Source organism: Brachyhypopomus gauderio, unplaced genomic scaffold (assembly GCF_052324685.1).
Source record: "Brachyhypopomus gauderio isolate BG-103 unplaced genomic scaffold, BGAUD_0.2 sc390, whole genome shotgun sequence".
Classification (NCBI taxonomy): domain Eukaryota; kingdom Metazoa; phylum Chordata; class Actinopteri; order Gymnotiformes; family Hypopomidae; genus Brachyhypopomus; species Brachyhypopomus gauderio.
This window is the reverse complement of record NW_027507211.1, coordinates 30001-35570: the sequence shown is the minus strand read 5'-3', so window position 1 is coordinate 35570 and position 5570 is coordinate 30001. Positions and strand designations below refer to the sequence as shown.

Here is a 5570-nt window from a genome sequence, read left to right as displayed (position 1 = left end):
AAAGACCATCATAGAACAATGACCAAAATGGAACACTGACCATCACAGAACACTGACCATCAGAACACTGACCACCATAGAACACTGGCCATCACAGAACACTGACCATCATAGAACACTGACCATCACATAATACTGACCATCATAGAACACTGACCAACATGTAAACCTGATCATCATAGAACAGTGACCAGCACTGAACACTGACCAACATAGAACAAAGACCATCATAGAACAATGACCAAAATGGTACACTGACCATCACAGAACACTGACCATCATAACACTGACCGTCAGAGAGTATAGACCAACATAGAACACTGACCATCAGAGAGTATAGACCAACATAGAACACTGACCATCAGAGAACACTGACCATAATATAACACTGACCACACAGAATACTGACCAACATAGAACACTGACCATCACAGAACACTGACCACCATAGAACACTGACCACCGTAGACCACTGACCACCATAGAACACTGACCAACATAAAACACTGACCATCAGAGAACACAGGCCATCAATCACATGCTAATCAGGCCTCTAAAGCCTGATAAAGCACATGGCATGCCTTAAACCCCCCCAGAGAAGCGTCGGAAGAGAGAGGTTTACTAATGGCGCATTTCCACTAGGGCCTGCTTGGCGCGGTACGGTTCGATACGGGTCGGTTTGTGAGTGTTTCCATTAGTACCAGTACCCTGTGAGCCGGCCCCTTTGGGTACTTTTTTCGTACCGACTCGCTCGAGGTTCTAACCGTTCCGAAGCGGTACAGTTCTGTGACGTGGAGGGACAGCATGACACTGATTGGCCAGGGAGTGTCGTCACAGGTTGCGTCAGGAGAGCGACTCCTCCGCTATGCTATGGACTCCTCAGCCATTTTTAAAACCCAAGGAGCGAAGTCTGTTCCCTGGTCAAACGCCGAGGTACAAACCTTTCTGTTAATAATCAGCGATCAAAAAATCCAGGGCGAACTGGACGGGGCCACTAGAAATGTAAAGGTTTTTAGCGAGGTTTCCGCGCTAATGGCCACTCATGGCTACCAGCGGTCCGTTCAGCAGTGCCGGTCGGTCCAAGCTAAAAAAGCTTAACGCGATTACCGGGCGGTGAAGGACCATAACGGACACAGCGGAGCAAACCGCAAAGACTGGAAATGGTTCCAGCAAATGGATGTCATATACGGTCACCGGCCAGCCAGTAACGGAAGAGAAAACGTGCTGGACATTGTCGGTGCTGGAGGCCACGGAGAATGGTGAGTATTGTGATTTCACAGTTTTACTACTAGGCTCGTAAAAGATGTAATATGAACGTAATATGAACGCATCTATTGTAAACGCAGGAATTTAGAGCTGTGTTTGTAGTTAATGTTACCACCACAGTCACTACTGTACAATAGCTAGCTCTTAGCCTTGCTAGTTGCTAGTTAGCTGTAGCCATAAACACAGCATGAGCAGCGATGACGTGCTACACATTTTGTGCAGTTACGCTATATTGTTGTTGCTTTCACGGGAATGCTTGTGTTTAATATTTGTTATTTTTTACGTTCAAGATTCCCCTTCCACTGACGAGGCGAGCGGAGTTGGCGGAAAATGTTTCCTTCAACCGGGCTTTCCTCGGGGTGCTTGGCGAACTTGTGAACACCATGCGAGACAGACGCCAGTAAAAGCACACAAAATGTTGCTTGTAGTACTATAAATATTTATTTCATATAAAGCTATACGTATATATTTGCTTTTTGCACTTTTTTAAAACTATAACTATATTATTTACATATGTTGTACTTTAAATATCTATATTTCATAATAAAGTTTGATTTCATTTGATTGTATGACTGATGCTTTTTATGCAGGGTGTGTTCAGCCTGTTTGAGTAATACCAAATTATTATCAATAATTAGAGCAACCACATACAATAATGAAGATAAAGATAAATAAGATACAATAATGCTATGTGTTAAGGGGCGTCGACCGGTGTTGTGGTCGTATACAAATGATGTCACGACACTACAACCCGCGCGCCAACAGCGACTCCACCCACATTGGGGTGGTTCACCATTGTAATGGAAACACAACGCGACCGTACCGTTCCGTTGCGAATCGACCCGTACCGAACCGTACCGCGCCAAGCAGGCCCTAGTGGAAATGCGCCATAAGAATCGCCCACTTTTCTCTCTCTCTCTCCCACATACTCATACACACACACACACACACACACACACACAACCATTTATGGAAACACCCAACTCTACTGCTGGACCAGCCGAAAGGAAACATCCCAGTTCACCCAGTGGACGAGTGGGCCTATGGGTCCTGAGTGCGTGTCCTGAGTGGCCGTGCAGACAGGTCAGGGCTGCTGCCTCTCACTGCGGAGCCTTTAGGTGCTGACCCACAACACGGAGTGCGATGGAGGTGCAGGGATTCACCCACACAGACTTCTGTCATCAGTGGAGGTTTACTGGAATGAGTGTGAAACGTGTGTCCTCTGAGCAGCTGGGCCTGTTTCTTCAGTTCCGTCATCTGTCTCTTCTCTCTCTCTCTCTCTCTCTCTCTCTCTCTCCCATTCTCTCTCTCATTCTCTCTCTTTGTCTCCCATTCTCTCTCTCTACCTCTCTCTCACTCTCATTAACATTTAATATTAAATGAGGAGCTTTTAAAGTCAGAATCAAGTCTCCTTCTTTATCTCCATCTCTCTTTCTTTATGTCACTCTCAATTCATTTAAATTCAATTCAATTTAGTTCGATTCAAGGTTCTTTATTAGCATGAAAAATAACAGTAAATCTGTGTTTCCAAGCATTGGCTTACACATCACAGTTTACACAGGCTTCCAATATTAAAATAATGAAAAGTGACATTGAACACTGTAGAGTGTGTGAAAAAGGAAAGAGTTCAGATTAAATGTTTAGTGTCTTGAACAGCTCAGCATGGAGGAAGACAAATGAATCATAAAAGAGGTTAAAAATGCTCTGGAACACAACAGCTGGGACTTTGTAGGTAGTGAAATGGTATCTCTCACACACGCATTCACACACACGTGCACACACACTCGTGAACACACGTGCCCACACCCACCCACACCCACCCACACTCTCTGCAGTATGTGCTTGGAGTGACTTAGGAGCTGATCTCATTAATTAGTGCAGCCTGTAGGTCTGACTTGGCTGCTGTGCTGTGAGGTCTGAGAGGAAGAGAGAGAGAGAGAGAGAGAGACTGTGAGAGACAGACAGAGAGAGAGAGAGAGAGAGAGAGAGAGAGAGAGAGAGAGAGAACAGCAATATTAGTCCTGAGCTACCCAACACAACTCCACACCACCCAATGCCTCTCCACAACACCTGATACCATCCAACACCACCCCATATCTCCTCCATCTCACTCTCTCTCTCTCTCTCTCTCTCTCTCTCTCTCTCTCTCTCTCTCTCTCTCTCTCACACACACACACCAGTGCATGCACCTACACATGAACTACTCTCGCTGTTAAATACAGACATCACCAACAGGCATCCACCCAAATGACACACGCAACACGTCAGTCTGGTCATGTCCCCGTGACTGGGCTCTGCTCTAGGAGTCCAGAGCTTTACCCACAAACCCCTGCGACTAACACCTCTCCCCATCACACTACGCTGTAATCATGGCCTGTTTCAGCCTGGCTTCAGACCCGTGACAGGTCCTTGGGCGTGGTTGTTTTTTTGGGGGTTTTCTGCTCATTAGAAAGCTCTCCTGCAAACATGACTGTCCATTAAGATGAAGCCACTGACAGACTGACAGGAAGCAGCGGAGGACGAGGTGCAGTAAACCTCCTCACGCTAGAGCAACAAGCACAAACACAGCCCCATATGAAGCAGAGGTGAGACATGAACTTTCCGAGAGCACGGCTGGCGTGCTGGGGTGAGGATGGCGACCACGCGCAGTGGCGCGAACAGTGCGGCTATTTCGAAAGTGGAGGGGCCACAGGGGGGCGGAGACGCTGCACACAGCAGGATCTGCTCCGCCCGCACTCCATCTGCACTGGCTCCACGCCTCTCCAACATGCCGGGTGATTCCTCTCTTACCCTCTCCACCCACGGGCTACAACTCTGCTAAAAGAAGCATGGGATTATGCATGTGTGAAAGAAAGAGAGAGAGAGAGAGAGAGGTCTGGCTGTGTGCATCAGGTTCAGGTGAAGGTAATGTGTATTCATTTCACTACAGGAATCACATCACACAGCTTTTAAAATAACTCAAATGCTAAATTTTGCTTGAATCACACCCACAACCCAGGCCTGCTAACATTATTACTAAACTTCCAAATGCACACACTCAAAGACATCTCTCCACCAAACCTCTTATGACTGCCCCGCCAACAGGAGTGGGTTTCAGTGGTCTGACTGGATGATAAACTACTGTGAACTACACACCTCCAGCGCAGTCATACTGTTCATCGAGTTTGTGCAAAGTTTGTGTGTGTCTGAGAGGGAGAGAGAGAGAGAGAGAGAGAGAGAGAGAGAGAGAGAGAGAGAGAGAGAGAGAGAGAGAGTGAGAGTTCAAAGAGTGTGTGTATGAGGTTTCTGAAGGCCCAACATCAAAGGAAGTGCTAACAGAGAAGAATTGCTAAAGATCTTTTACCATCGTGTTTCGCTCAAGGTAAGCAAATAGGAACATGTATAACGGCCTTCAACACAGAACATACAGAGAGTGTGTCACCGAGGAAGAGTGTGTGTATGTGCTGCCTATACTGCTGTGCAGAACGGTGTGTTTAATGAGTACCTCTGGAGAACACAGGTGTGTTAGCTTAGCCACATGAGCCCCTCCCCCGCCATTCTCTCCGTGAGTCATTATTACTGTCATTACGACTCCAATGACTGTGCCAATAGTACCTGTCTGTTTAAATGCATTACTCTAATAAACCAGACTATAACTTGTACAGGGGAAACTCAACAACACTTCAGGAAGTACAAACCCACAGAAATACAGAAGTCACATGCAGGAAAAGCTTCTACCACTCGTCGAATTCCAGACTCAACCTTGACTCCATGAACCAACCTTGACTTCGAGATCCAAACTTAACTTTGAGAACCAACCTTAACCTCAAGGCAAATCGTTGACCCCACAGCCCAAACTCAACTTCTCAGTTCTCATGATGTGCAGGTGGTAGCCGGTGGGCAGTTAGAAGGTCTGACTGGTTTAGCCGATCTGATTTCCAGCTCTGCTACCGTGGGGGCCTTGACTCCATCAGCTTGGTGCTGTATGACTAACCTGACACTCTGATCCCAGATTCCAACAAAACAGGAAGCTGTGATGTGTCAAGACTGCATTTTTCTGCCTCGAATTCAGCAACAACAATAAATTGAATCTTAACGTTAATCCGTATTAATCTGCTGCTTACGAGGACCTAGAGCGTGCTGCAAAATCCAGACAACAGAAGACGAACAGCACACACGTCCTCTGTTTGTGTTTCAAGTTTCCAATTTTCACATGTTTATTTACAGTGTAGAAAATGCCGTTCTCAGTTCCAACTTATGGATTCCACCCATATAAAATATTCAATCCAAACGACCGGTTGCCTAGGAGACCAGCCATCTTGCTC

The 5570-nt window shown here is 46.4% G+C and overlaps 1 long non-coding RNA gene across 1 annotated transcript; it reads left to right on the top strand.

The window, feature by feature from the left end:
• The first annotated feature begins 627 nt into the window (after positions 1-627).
• Positions 628-1835, top strand: LOC143505606 (uncharacterized). The gene is made up of 2 exons (XR_013127900.1): positions 628-1259; positions 1557-1835. It is a non-coding gene; the product is annotated as an uncharacterized LOC143505606 (long non-coding RNA).
• Positions 1836-5570: the final 3735 nt, after the last annotated feature.